The following is a 16,188-nucleotide window of genomic DNA, read 5'->3' as shown; positions in this document are numbered from 1 at the left end:
TGCTATGGTAAGCATTTCGCCAGGGAAGGGACCGTCAGGTATTGCTTTTACAACCATAGGCTAGCATCTTTCTGTGAATTCCTTTCATCTCATTAGTTTCATGAGCACATTTTAGTTCTAAGATTAAGCAGATGCTGCATAAAATGTCCTTTGTGCTTTTGGTTTCGTTTTATCTTGTTGAGTGTACGTTTTTAGAACAAGGTGAGGATAATAAAAAGAATTCAAAATTAATTCTGTCTGAATTTTATACAGTCCTTCAAAAAAAGATGCTAATGAATATATTTGGTTTTTCTCTGAGATGATATTATATTATAAAGTATCCCATGGTTTGCTATAAAAGAATGAAGAGCTAAATATCCAGGCTCACAGGCGAGCTTGGAGGTGGAAGGAAATGGCTACATGCAGGTGGAGAGGTGGTGTCAATACCCTTGGCACCTGGGGCACTGTTTGGTTTTTTTATTTGTTCGTTTTGTTTTTTGGTTTTTTTTGTTTGTTTGTTTTTTTGTTTTGTCTCGCTAAAATCAAACAAGATATAAACCCCAACATTTTCTTTCATTATAAGATTAAAAATGATAGCATTCTTTCCATCCAAAATTATAACCATTATTCTCGGGAAAAATTATGCTTTTGAAAACATCATTAAGACCCATACCCTCTGTTTGTATTTCCTCTGAAAAGGTTGGTGAGGCAAGAGAGGAACGCAAACTATTTATACACACGCTAGTCCTAACCATACCTGGGAAGGAAACAATGCTATTACTATACTCATAGTATTTTGGTAAACCTGAAGAATCTGTAGGTCACATGGGCAGAAATAAGCTACCATCTGCTTCTACCAGCAGGTGGATGAGAAAACATACAGTCTTTTCCACTAATTACCTACAACAGCATCTAACTCTAAATATTTTGCAAGTAGAGATTTCCGTTCCATGTTTATAAATACACATATATGACAAAGAAACACTTATTTTAAAGATCTTAATATCTTGTTTGTTAAGCAATTAGTATTTAGGAGAGGGCTATGTTGACAGCTCTGCAAACAGAAGTTTCTGATTCATCTGCTAAAGAGGTACTCGCATACCTTGGCAGGCTTCCTCACTCTGCTTTGTTTAATGGTTTACCCATATCCACATAAAGCCACCTTGTTTTTCCCAAACCACCTTGGATACATCCATCCATCCCGATAATTAATCTGTTAAGCATCAGAGCAGAGAATATAATCTGCTCGTTCCATGATTCTTGGGAAATGTCAATGCAATGTCATCAATTTTACTTTCTTTTTTTCCTGGAGGCACCTGTGCTATTTAATCGCATCAACAAATAATTACAAATAAGGCAAAAATGCAATTGTTATGATTTCCAAGAAAATAAAATATTCTCCAACGTTATCCATGCAGTTTTTTCCCCTGTTTCTTTAGCATGACCATGCCTTACTTTAAGCAATGCCCAAGTAACAGCAAATGCTACCTACTCACTAAAATCTATCTATTCTTCTTCCTGGGAAGAACCAGATTACATTTTACAGACTCCCTTGCAGTTGGATATGGCTCTGTGACTGAATTCCAACTAATGGAATATGAGCAGACCTGATATGCATCACTTTCAGGCCTGAACCCACTAGAAACTTCCATGCATGCTCTTCCATGCTTTGTTTCTGTCTTGGCTGAGCAGAATGGCAGTAATTGGGATGGCTGTGAACATATATAGGCATGGAAAAAAAAAAACAAAAAACAATTACTTGACTGCTTAAAATGTCAGACTTTTTACCCACTCAGAACTGTCATGTTACTGAGAAATAAAATTCTATTGTTTTGGACACATTATACATTTGGAGATCTATTTGTTATAGCACTCGGTGTTTTCCTATATAATTCAGATAGCATTCCTGAAAAGCCTGAAAATCAACCTACTATATTTCTGAATAGCATGATGCTAACAATTAAACCAAGATACTGTCCATTCTATTTTCAACACACCAGGAATCTCTATAGGGTTTTCTGCTGAAGCTCATATTAATGATTTATATCCATGCATTCCTTGACAAAAGAACATTACTGACACTAAGAAATAGAATTTCTAGAGATAAGTTTACTCAAATGGAAGCAAAGAAGAATAAACTGGTATTTAGATTGTAGAAATAGAGGAAACAGATTTAGCAGGTAAAAATAGAGGATTCCCAGTTAAATTTGAATTTCAGATAAATGTGGGAAAATTTTTTAATTAAGTATGTCCCACTTTACCACTTATAGAATTTTGGACAATTTATACTAAAAAAAAAGTAGTGATGGTTTATCTGAAATTCAAATTTAACTGGGTGTTCTATATTTTATCTGGCAACTCTAATCAGGATGGATATAGTCAAGGCATAAATTATTGTCCTGAAAAACCAGGTTGAATTTGAAGGCACTAGAAAGGAATAAAGAACAAGAAATTTTTTAACTAAACGTAAATGATATGGAGGGTAGAAGTAAAACTGTCAACAAACAGATAATCATGGAGAAGAAAACGATAATCAAAAGGGAGAAAATTTGAATAAATGATAATGGAAACATCACATACAACATAAAAGAAAGACTTCAGAAGACAAGGGATCATAGATTATTAGTAAAGACATATTGTAGTAAAATTGAAGAAGATCAAAGAGAAAGGTATTCTAAGATCTAAGACCTAATTTTGAGAGTAAATTCTAAAAGAAATTCTAAAAGGTCCTAGACTGGGAAAAAAAAAAGTATACCATCCACAAATGCAAAAGAACCAGACTTTCAAGACCTTTGAGACAATTCTCCAGAATCCTTATGACTGATATAAAATAATTGGATTCATCAGCAGAATGACACCAGCAGATAGCATGCGAGGCACTCATTTATTAGCAAGATGGCCTTCGCTCATAAAGTCATTAATTTCCTCCACAAACATTTACTAAAGTTTTACAGAATATCCTATGTTAGGCATCGATCTCCCTAAATGCTCGGAGGTTACATGCAAAAGCTTTGCTTAAATCCCACTGTGTTAAATGTATTACAACCCCTCTAAACCTGTATTACCTGCGCACAGTTATACAGAATACTGGTGTTCCAAAGGCACTGAGCAGGTTAAAAAAAAAAAAAAAAAAAAAAGATAAATGACACACCCTCCTGGAGATGAACACTACATGTTGTATTTAAAGACTAAAAAGCCTAAGAAGAAATTTAACTTTGTTTAACTCAGCATTTCTTATTCAACACCTTTGACCACAGAATACACTTTTGTCCCCCACGAACACCAAGTAACATCCTTAGGAATCTTAATGATCCAGGCACCCAGTTTAAGAAAGTTATTGTTTTCACAAATTTTTTTCCTGAAGTGTTTTATAATAATCACTTATTGAATGGTGTCCATCATTTGTCAGCTATGATCATTAACCATATAAAGAAAGAAAGCGAATGAAACATCTCCCTTCTAATTGTCATTTGCTTAAGCATTTCTCTTATTTTCATAGTCATCGGCTCTGCTTTTGCAAAAACAGCCCCAAGGAAAAAAAAAAAAAAAAACACGGCGAAGCAACTAAAAGTTGGTGCTGAAATTTATACCCACCAGTACTTAACTGCAGAAGTATTAAAATGACTATGGTACACATGGGGACTCGTGGGCCCAGGATTTACTATCATTGAAATCACCCCTGAGTCGCTGAGTACATTACAAACACAACACCATAAAGGAGACTGCAATATGGGAACAGTGTGCTGGGAAAGCGTTTCAGTAAATAAAGACTCAGTAGACTTTATGGCTTTTGGTAATACTTGTCACTTAATACAGTTTATAAAGATTTGCTTGTTAAATTTCGTAGGGCAAAATAACACATCTTCCCATTTCTCGCAGTGATGGAGATATCGGTTTGAGAAAAGATGCAGCTGCAGTCTTCCTGCACCTCCCTCCCCAACCTGATTACAATACGTGTTGTTCTGAAATTTTCAATTCAGCTATAAACAATCTACTTTATCAACAACATGCTTTTGCACTTTTTGAAATGGTGCTTTGAGGCAGATAAATGAAAATAAGTATGGCGGAGTGCCAATAAAAATTCTGCAAAGCGTGTCTTCCGTGGAGTACAGGGGAAGGCGCACGTTTTATTATTTTATTTACTGTTGACGCTGAAATCCATTTCTATTCTTACAATAGCTGCTTTATTTTGTTGGCTGTTTGTTCTCGTCTCAGCTGACACTTTTAGATAGGAAGGCTCACACACTTTTAATCACAACTTTAATCAATGCTCAAAGAGTTTTTCTTTGGAAATCTGGCATCTTTTCAATTGCTATATGTGGCCATGGGATTCTGAACGTTAGGACATATTAGAAGTGCTCCTTATTGGAATGTATAGGACCCAGATTCTAAACTGAGATCTCTCAGCCCTAAAACATTTTTATGTAAAGATAGTTATATAAATATACATGCATTCCTTTTCTTATGTATTGTTAACTTGCCAGTACTTTCAGTGGCTTTGCTTCATAACCTTTCCTCAAGCTTTTACCATTCTTCACAAACTTTGCTTTAAAAAGATCTGCTAAATGGAATAATAATGAAAAATAAAAGGCATTATGTGTTGTGAAAGAAAAGAGACTGTGAAATTGAATTTCTCAGCTTCCTATTGGTTTGGATTATGAGAACTTCAAATTCCAGTTTAATTCTCTGTAAGTAAATTTTAATTTTATGCACACTAATTAAAGATTTGCTATTTGCTATCAGTTTAGAAATAACCATTTACAAAGTACATTTGAACATCATGGGTTTTCAATTCTAAAAGGAAGTCCTTGGGGATCCCTTCTTAGTAATTAATAATTTTATTGAGTTTGGGGTCAAATCAAATATGTCCATGATCCGGAGTCCTTCACAAACCTAACAAAATCTTAGTCATTCTTTTCAATTATAATTAAAGTGACTTGTTTAATAAGCTAAGAAGAAAAAATTGAAATTGAGGCAGGTCATAAAGGTTTAACATTAAAAAACATTTTAAAAGGGCTCAATATAAATGCTTGCATACAATAACAAATGAATAGCAGTGAATTCTGATTTATCTGTCTTTAGTTTATATTATATGAACTATGACAAATGTTCATCCCCCCAAAACTTTTTAATTGTAGCAATCTAAAATTAACTGGTCATTTTTTTGTTGTTACAAATCCATCTCCAAAATTATTTGTTATTTTATAGCACAGCTAAATATATTTAAAATAAAATATTGTGAAAAGCAAACCATTAAACTTATTTTCCTTGTCCCTATCAACAGGAAATAAATACTCTTCTCACCATGGGGAATTTCTAGGAATTAAAATATTCTTGAGTATTGATTTAATGGCTATGGTAGTTTTATGTAGTGTCTTTTAATATTTATTTTAAATTACAAGCTTAGAAATCATTATAAATTAAAGTATATAGATCCAGGGAATTATATATTAATAAAGTTGATATATCAGCACATTTTACATTAGGACTCACGAATTAGGAAATAGAATCATAAAATACTCCTATGTGGAAAAATGAATACCAGTGATGAATAATTCTAAGCAGCATATTCACGACATTTCAAAAATAAAGTAAATTTGGACACATTGCTGTGACATCTACACTCCCATCATACTTGGCTTCCAAATCAAAATTGGATTAGAGCCATTCTTCTTTGTACTTGAATACAAAGAGCAAATAAGAGAATTCTGGGAAAGCACAAACAGGGAGCTGAATTTCTCAACCACACTGGGAGTAGAATTAAGGTTCATTTCCACACTTATACAAACACAACAAAAGGATTATTTAAGGGAAATATAAATTTTGTTTTATGGGTAACAAATGACAAAGTTATCTCTGGGCTGTTCCACAGTTTTTCCCATTACCTCTCCCTCTTTAAATTCACTCCATTCCTTGTCCTCACAACCTCATACCCACCTCTGAAGCATTCACCAGGAACTTTTGTATTTGGTTTGTGTTTTTCCCTCCTTCCTATCTTCCGCCACCACCATAGCTGACAATGTAACAAGTGCCATCCCAGTGAAAGGACTGTGTAGATTTTTAGGATGTAGATTACAGGAATGGGCAGATAGACCAAGAGTGTGACACGAGCCACAAACCTCTGTGTACCAAAATCTAACCACGTGGCACATCTCACCATTTCCTGAACATGCCATGTTCCATGATTCTATCTTTTTGCATGTACAGTTTACTCTGGTTGTCTTGAACGACTTTCCCTTAGACTCATTTTGGGTAAAACTCTTGCTTATTCAAGGCCCACGTACATGTTGCCTTCTCAGTAAAGCCTTTCCCATCTCCAGGAGGCAGAACAACCGCCACCGCGTTCTGTAATTTTCTGTCTACACAGATAGTTCCTCAGTCAACTTTGAATGCTTTGAGGACAAGAACCATTCTCTACTCCTCTTTCAGCAGTATGGTTTACTGAATATTGTTGATTGAGCAAAAGAACAAAAAATGAGGATTCCTTTACAATTTGGCAAGGATCTATTGGACACACACACAAGGCATTCTTCTAGGTCTGTGGGAGACACAAGTTAAACAAGACGTGGAATTAGTCCTCTAGAAGTTCACGGGAAAGAGCTCCCTTCTGGAAGACAGAGGCAGGACAGATCATGATAAATGCTGGGACAGATACTTGGGCCCACTGTGCTACATGTGTAGAATCATGTAAATGATTTTATATCAGGCAGCAAGACTAGTGCAAGCTTCATGATCTTCATTATCATCACTGCTCTTTTATTGAGAACTGACATTGTGCTAAATACATTAAAATAATTTCTCTTGATCATCAGAAAAATAGTATGATGCAGGAAATATTATCCCAATTTTACAAATGAAGAAAACGGGACTCATAGGAGTTAAGATACTTGCCTCCCCACTGATCTGGTAAGGTACATACTCAAGATTTGACCACAAACTGTGAATCCCACACACTCCATTTTTCTGAGGTCAAAGCACTTCATACAAAATACACTTTGCCTTAAGTATACTTTGTAATATATTTCTTAGCAGGAAAACTTTTGGCACAATTTTTATCTGAATAGCATTCAATCCTTAAGATTGACAACTCTGGGCAGAACAGGTTAATTAACAAATTCAATATGGCGACACCTCAGCACAAATGTTCGTAGAGTGAATGCATTCTCTCTTCTAGGGTTTGACCACACTCTGTTTAAATAACTTAACCACTTGAACATCTGGTGTGTTTATTTAATCTCTCAGCATTTTAGCCTCAGATTCTAAAATAAGGAATTATCAGTTCCTACTTCTTCAATTTTATGCTTTTTAACGCTGAGAAACTAATGTGATATCCTGAAAAATATATCCTACAAATACCCAAAAGCGGCTGCTTTGCTAGAAGTAGCAGGACTATTGGCACTATCACACACATGTGCACATTTTAAAAACTTTTAGAAAAGCTAACACACAATCGCTTTTAAACACAGGCGCCTTTTTGAGAAAGAAAACACAGATATGTGCAATTTAATAAGGAATTGGATTTCCTATATTACGTGTACATGGCGAGTATTACTTGAGGGATAAAAGACCCAGGCGAGCCGCCCTGAAAGTTGAAGGGTGCACACAATTGATGGGCGAGCTACGTGGGGGAAAAAAAAAAGTTCAAATACGTGGGATGTGACTTTGGTAACATTGCCAAGGTCAGAGGCATCCAAGGAAGTATTCTCAGGAGGGACCAGACTAGCTCGGGGGGAGAATCACACTGTGATCAACCCTTTGCGTTGGGTTTGTTCCACATTCCAGTCGGGGTCTCTTCCCTCTTGTCTACGTTCTGTTCCGCACCATCTCTCTCCTAGACACAGAAAACACATTCCAGGAGAAAGGGGAAAGAAAGCCTGAACTTTGCAGCTTATAAATGAGCTCACTGTGGCGGAGCTCTTTAATGCAAATGACATAACTAGCGAGGCCCAGGAAAGCTGAGCAGAATGGAGCCCGGGAGGCCCCCTCTCTCCACCCGCGTGCGGCACACCCTTCGGCACTAATAGGGCTTAAGCATTCATACCGAGGGGCTGCAAACCCCTGGGCAGAGACGTGCCGTACACACACCAGATATGGAAAATGTATGAGGAAAAAAAGATTAACTGACAAAAAGTTAATTAAAACTGCTCTGATTATGAGGTAGAATTTAACAATTACTTTAAAAAATGCAGTGTGACACAGCGCAGCGCTGCAGCTGAATTAATCATGAATGAGGAGAGCGATGTTTAATTTTTGTGTTCATGAGGAAAACACTCAACAGATTTGACAATTAGAGCAGGGTAACAGCACTGCATGGCACAATGCGAGGCGGGTTTTCCCACCGGTTTTTTGGGAGGGAACTAAGCAGATGTGCTCAAATATTTACAAATGCACAATATTCGCATGCTCTTCAGCTGCCCACCCTGCTGAGTTCGCGAGAAGTCGCCTTCAATCTGGAGGCCTCTGTGGGAGCCCCCTGGGCTGTTTTCCTGACTCAAGGAGCTGCTCAGCCAAGGCCCCCACTGCCCCCAATCCCTGCACTCCTTTAAGGAGCAAAGAGGCCAGCAGGTGACAAAAGGACCAAATGCTCAGTTTCTAGGTTTCACTTTGCCCCAGAAAGTGGAGGACACGTATGCAATCGTTACGGGTGACGCAGAGGCTGGGCTGACATCGCCCCTCACCGCCTGGCCCTTTAGTGCCTATTCTCCGTGAACATTTCCAAAACCAAACACCAGCTCTGTTCTAGGAACTTCACACCTCTAGCCATGAGGTAGCCTGTGAGGACCACCAAACACCTGCCAGCAAGGCCCTACGTGAATGCTTGGCTTCCTGAATCCCAGCTTGTCAGCCTGGATATTTATCAACAAAAAGTCTCTCAATTACAACTACTATGATTACTACTAGCGTGGGCTTTTTGTCATTTTGCAATTACACTGAGACAAAATTTACATACCATACGATTCACCCATTTAAAGCGTAGGATTCAAAAGTTTGTAGTATATTCACAGCCTTGCGTAAGCATCATCACAATCAATTTTAGAACGTTTTTTATTCCCTCCCCCCAAAGCCCCAGTGCTGCCCTCTAGCCCTCATTGTCCAATTCTCCTACTCTCTGCGGCCTGAGGCAGTCACTAACCCCCTTTTTGCATCTATATAGTCCCCTGGTCTGGATACTTCATATAAATGGAATCACATAATATGTGGTCTTCTATGTCCAGCCTCATTGTGTAATGTTATCAAGTTTCATCTGCCATCTTAGTCCATTTGGGCTACTAAAACAAAGTATCACAGACTAGGTAGCTTATAAACTACAGAAATTTGTTTCTCACGTTCTGGGAGGAGGTCTGAGATCAGGGTACCAGCACGGTGGGGTGAGGGCCCTCTTCCGGTTTTCCCACTTCTCTTTGTGTTCTCACATGGCAGAGGGGGCTAAGGGGCTCTGTGGGATCTCTTTTACAGAGCACCATTTCCATTCATGAGGGGCTCTACCTTCATGAGCTAATCATTTCCCCAACCACGCTCTCCCCTAAATTTTATCAACCTTGGGGGTTATGATTTCAACACAGGAATTTTAGGGAAACGCAGGCATTCATTTAGACTACCGCATCCATGTTATAGCATGTACCAGTACTCATTCCTTTTAATGACTGAACAATATTCCGTTATACGGATATATAACACCTTTTCTCTTTCATTCGTAATGGACATTTGGGTGTTTCTACCTTTCGATCACTATGCATAATGCTGCTATAAACATTCCTGCACAAGCTTTTGTGTAGACGTGGTTTCATTTCATTTGGGTGTATAGCTAGGAGTAGAATTGCTGGGTCAAATGGTAGCTCTGTTTAGCTTTTGAGGAATTGCCAGATCATTTGCCACAGGAGCTCTCCCGTTTACACTCCTAGCAGCTGCCTACAAGAGGTCTGCTTTCTCCAAATCCTAACACTGGACATTAGGTCTTTTCTGCTAGAGCCACCTTCTCAGGTATGAAATGCCATTTCACTGTGGCTTGGATTTGCATTTTGCTGACGGCTAAGGATGCTGAGCATCTTTTCCAATGCCTTTTGGACATTTTTGTACCTTCTCTGGAGAAATGTCCATTCAGATCCTTTTCTAATTTTGGAGTTACTTGTAATTTGTTATATGCCTTTTCATTATTGACTTGTAAGAGTTCTTTATATATTCTAGATACAAGTCCTCTATCAGATATATGATTTGTAGATATTTTCTCCCATTCTTTGGGTGGTCTTCTCACTTTCTTGATAGTTTCCTCCAATGCACAAAAGTTTTTAATTTTGATGAAGTCCAATTTATCTATTTTAATTTTATTACTTGTGCTTTTGATGTCATAGCTGAGAAACCACTGTTAAATTCAAGGTCACAAAGATTTACCCCTATGTTTTCTTCTAAGAGTTTTATAGTCTTAGTGCTTACATATAGTTCTTTGACCATTTTGAGTTAATTCGTATGCATACAAGGTGCGAAGTAGGGGAATCAACTTCATTCTTTTGTATGTGGATAGCCAGTTGTCCCAGCAACATTTGTTGAAAGAGCATAGACAGTTAAAAAAATTTCAACTTCCTTAATTCTCATGCCTCATCTAAAAAGCCTTCATCACTTTTGGGGTTGGGGCAGGAAGGACTCTCAGTGGTGTCTCAGTCATGAGCATGTGCCCACCCCATTTTAATCTGCTTACCTCTGTCCTGTTCCACCAACCACCTTCTTCCCATATGCCACATCTCTCTCCCAAGCTGTGGAGTCACAGACCTGGGCTTATTTTGAGCTGTCCCATTTATTAATTACATCAGCCAGGGAAAGTTATTCCACATTTTTTTTTTTTAACTGTTAAGTGAAGGCAGTGAAAATGAAGTGAAAAGCATTCCAGATTCTCGCAAATCTCCTTCATGGGTACCTGTCCCCCAACTCTTATGCCTTTTGCTTGAAAGAGTCTGCAACTGAAACTCCCTTTAGGAGACTTCCCTTGAGCCACTGGAGCCATGCTGGAGAGCTGGAAATACCTGGGAGTTTCCATCACCCCTAGGTGTAAGGTACTCCCTAAGCTAGGAGTATGAAAGCCTTCGCCTTAAAGGGGATTCCCCTCGAGCTGTGATTTGCCTTTTAAAATTTTCCTGAAGGATTAGACTTAAGCTGGAATTTCAACTGAAGTTGCACACAGCTTGGCTTCTTCCCTCCCTCTGTCATGCCTCCCACACTCCCTTAGTGGCTTCTCATTAATCAGGCTTTACATTAATGAAATGTCTGAACACACGTCCTCACCTCAACTGGCACAAGGCTGATACCTACCTCATACCACTACTGTTTGGATAAATGAGATTTCATGTTCCACATGCAAAAGAATGAAGTCACGCTCCTATCTTGCAGCATACACAACAATGAACACAAAATGGATCAAAGACCTGTTAGAGCTAAAAATATAAAACTCTTGGAAGAAAACATGACACTATCATACATAATAATAAACAGAAAATAGAAGGCACTCAACAAATGTCAATTATCATTGTGATCGTCATTGTTTTAAGGGCTACCTATCCAAAATTTCTAGAGTTGGCTAGCAGGCGTATGACAGTAAATCCATGAGTGTTTTGTATTTAATTATAAAAAATTATTATTGCTTCAATATATATTTCCCTTTTTGTCAAGACTCTGAGATTGAAGGCTTATTCTGCCTCCGTAGAGTTTAATATTCTAAAATGAACCTACTTGAAGTTGGTACTTTGATCAGCTACTAAATAAGTATGGACTGATGTGAATCAATTCACATGTATTATGGCCTCGTATTAAAATACATCTCAAGGATGAATGATATATAACATCTCTGAATAAATGTATCTTCCCCTAGTTCAGACTAAGTGTCCCATGGTCTGAAAGGAAAATTTTCATTGAAAGGAGTATATTTGGCTTTTAATTTTTGTTTTATTTTCAGTAAGGTAACAAAAAGATTTAATTCTATTAAATATGTTTAGGAAAGCATAACAATGTTTTGTGCATCATGAACAGCATATGGGTTTCTCAAAGTCAAAGATGAGTTTTTTTTTTTAAGTTTATTGATTTTGAAAGAGAGAGAGGTGAGAGAGAGAGAGAGCGAGCATGCACAAGTAGGGGAGGGGCAGAGGGAGGGGGGAGCAAGAGAGACTCTGAGGCAGGCACCGCACTGTCAGCACAGAGCCAGATGCGGGGCTCGAACACACCAACTGAGAGATCATGACCTGAGTCGAAACCAAGAGTTGGACACTTAACTAAGCCACCCACGTGTCTGTCCCAAAGATTAGTCTATTTCTTTGTTCAAAATCCCTTTCATAACTTCTGCATGGTAGGTTATTTTTCTTTGCTTTGCATTCGTTATGATGAGATTAGACTCAGACTTTCTGTTCATCTTTTTTTAAAACAATTTTCCTTCCAGCTCCATTGAGGTATAATTGACAAATAGGACTTGTATATATTTAGAGCATACAACATGATGATTTAATAGAAGTATGCATTGTAAAGTGATTACTACAACCATCATTAATTAAGACATCCATCACCTCACATGATTATTATTTGTGTGTGTGCGTATGTGTGTGTGCATGTGTGGTGAGAACACATAAAACCTACTCTGTCAGCAAATTTCAAGTATATAATTCAAGTATTATTAACTATAGTAATCATGCTGTACACTAGATCCCCAGAACTTATTCATTTATACCTTAAAGTTTGTACTCTTTAAGACTTTCTGTTCATCTTCTTCTTAAAAACAAGTACTGTTGCAAATAAATAAATAAATAAATATATATTTACTTTCATACTGTGCTATAGCAAAATATGTGTGGAAAGGGTACTTGTGTTACATTGGAAATATATTGCTAATAGCTATATTGTATGTGCAAATTATTGTTTAATAAAGATATGCATAGGACTTATCTTGATATATCAGAAATAATGTGCGATTGTATAGTGACACAAATATTATAAAGTTTCATGCCTTGTATCATCTGATCATAACAGGCATTCAAGGTACTTATTATTTATGCCATTTTATAGCTAAAAAGGTAAATGCTCAGATAATTAAGTGACTGCTGTGCTGGGGCTGAACAAGCCATCAAATAGTTGGGCTCCACATTCCATAGTATGTAGTTTTTGCTAAAAGGAAAAAAAAAAAAAAAAGCTGCCTAGCCAAAGATTACATTTCCCAAGTTCCTACACCTTCCTGCCAATAGACTGAGTAAAAGTGACAAGTGTCACTTCCAGGCCAGGATTTTGAGGAAGTGGGTCTACATTGTCCATTAGTTCTCTCCCTATCTAGCATCAGAAAGTGGAGGACTCTGAGACCCCCAGGGGTCATGAGATGGGAGAAAGCTGGATCCTTCTATCCCTGCAGAAAGGAAAACCACCCACCCAGTAGGACCACCCACACTGAACTGACTTCAGAATTCATGTTCTTAATCATTAGATAAATCTGCTGAGGATCTCAAACATCTTTGCATATACAAGCACAGTGGAGGATGTTCCAAAGCAGTTTGAATAGGTCATTTTGAACTGGTACCTTGAGTACTTCTATAACACCACCATGTCAGAGAAATGCAGCTCAGGTGGACCGGGCTCCTCGCAGTGCCTTGCACACCCCCACTCCCATTAATGACTTGCCACTCTTCTAGATCAATGTCTCACACAGAGTAAGTTTTCAATATTTTAAAGGTTTTTTTTTTTCTTTATGAATACATTCATTTATTATTTATTACATGAGAAATGGAAACTAGGAGGAAAAACATTCCCCAGGGTTAATTCACTCTTCAGTCTCCCACAGATTCAAACACCAAAAAGGGAACATCTTATGCCTTTGACTTGGGTCATAGGTGTGGGTAACTGTGGATTGCATTCTGAGGAGGAGGGGTAATTAAAGCGGCAGTCTAGATACTGCATAAACCGAAACACGGTAGTAAGGAAACCAAAACATGTCCAAAATCCACTTTAGTTCCCAATTATCACAGATAAAATATAAGGCAAGGAGATTCGTTTACCAGGTCTTAAACAAGCTCACATTGTTATTAAAAAGATAGTCCAAAATTTAAAACACACTTAACATAATGAAATATCTAATAATCCATATTCATTATAGCTGGTTCAAGGAAACACTGAAAATACTGATGTGATTTTGATGAGAACTTCAGAGAAATATCCAGAGTTGGGAAGTGGTTAGTGATGCCAGAGATGTAGTGCACTGATAAAATGCTGCATAGGAATTCCAAAACTTTGATGGCTTAAAGGGAAAATCTTCAAATTGCCTCTTTCTCTGCCAAAGAACACATAGAAATCTGGAAGAACATGCCGAAAATGTTGGTAATCAGTAAAGGGAGATCGATTTGTCTGTGGTACTGGGTGGAAAAGAAGTTCAGTTGCAGGTTGTTGTCATGATGCTGCTACCTAACAACGGAATCGATGGAATACGTGAATGTCCTGACAGTCTGTCACCATTTCAGCCCAGGGGATGCATCCTTAAGTTTCTTCCAGACTGCATGCACTTTCATTTTAACACTTGTGAAACTTTATCGAGAGTATGATGTTCTCAATTTACTGCATGACTACATGTATTTTCAATTTATATTTTCAGTTCTTAAACTCTGAATCTAGATACATTCAAATGAATTCTTCCCTTTTTCTTAAGTATGTTCATTCTATTTTAGACATAAGCTTAAGGAGCATATCATCATTATTAATAAGTTTACACCTATTCTTGTCAGTATTTCCTATGATTTAATTTTGATTGGTCTAAAGCACTGTATGTAGTACGAGTGTCTGTGCGGATATATGCATGTATGGCTATGCTGCGAATACGTGCGCAGTGTCCAAATGTTTGTGTTTGTATGTGAATGTATGTGCATTTGTGTATGCGTAGATGTGTTTAGAAACCAAAGAAAGTCACATATAATAAAGGTATAAAACCAAATAAAGACAAGTATTTTAATGTCAGATGCTAAATTTATGCAAAAACAAACAAAAAAAGCCCATTACTTTTATATGTAGAATTTCTTTCTTTAAAAGTGGCTTAAAGGAGGGTTGCCTGGGTGACTCGGTCTGTTGAGCCTCCGACTTTGGCTCAGGTCATCATCTCCAAGTTCATGGGTTTGAGACACCCCGCAAGGGGGCTCTCTGCTGTCAGTGCAGAGCCAGCTTCATGGTCTCTGTTCCCCTCTCTCTTCCCCTTCCCCACTTGCGCTCTCAAAAACAAATAAATTTTTTAAAAAAGTAGTTTAAAGGGGTGCCTGGGTTACTCAGTCAGTTAAGCGACCACCTCTTGATACTGGCTCAGGTCGTCAGGGTGGTAGGATTGACCAGAGTTGGTCTCTGCACTGAGCATGGAGCCTGCTTGGGATTCAATCTCTTCCTCTTTCCCTGCCCCTTCCCCACTCTCTCTCAAAATAAATAACCATTTAAAAAAAAGTAGTGTGAAGTAATTTTTTGGTTTTAAGTTGATTACAAATTAACAAAGAAATTAGTAATATCTTTTTACCTTGATGACTGCAGTAAATACTCTCTTATATGAAAAGTTATATTTTAAAGTTGATCGGTAGAGCCAGAGAATACATTGCTTTCCTTTGTCAGCCCTTACAAATCTTTCCCTGTTTTCATGGTCATTATCACTGCAATGAGTGTTACGTTGCAGCAAAAGATGGAAATGTTCTAAAAAACTTAGCTAGCTGTTCTCACATTTGATTTGTTCTTTTTTGTTATGATATTTAGATTTTATAAATGCAACAGGTTGCTTTAGTAGTGTTGGATAACAAATTTCTTGAAGATTTCCAGAAAACAAAAGTTCTATCAAAATGAGAAAAAACAACTAAGCAAAACTCCAAAACACTTTACTTCAAGCACTAACATGAGCTGGCTTAGCAGTGTCTACAAAGTGCCAAACCAACCTGGTAGAAAGAAAAAAAAAATCATTAACTTGCCTGGTTGCTTTGGCTACATATTGCTAGTTTCACTTTTTCACTGAAATGTTTTGGCATTAGGGTGAAAAATATATATTGTAGATTGAAGAGCTTAAGAGCTTGCTTTTATTCAATTACATGGGTTTTCATAATATAATTCAAAGAGTTAGGTTTTTCAAGTATTTTGGTTAAAGACTACATTAGTAGAAGAAAATAATGGCATTTTCCTTTTAAATCAGATACCTCCTTGACATATTGAGACATCATCTTTCTCTTTAAAACATGC

The sequence above is a fragment of the Puma concolor genome, chromosome C1 (genome assembly GCF_028749965.1).
Source record: "Puma concolor isolate L17-30 chromosome C1, mPumCon1.1.hap2, whole genome shotgun sequence".
NCBI lineage: Eukaryota > Metazoa > Chordata > Mammalia > Carnivora > Felidae > Puma > Puma concolor.
Note: the sequence above shows the minus strand (reverse complement) of the source record.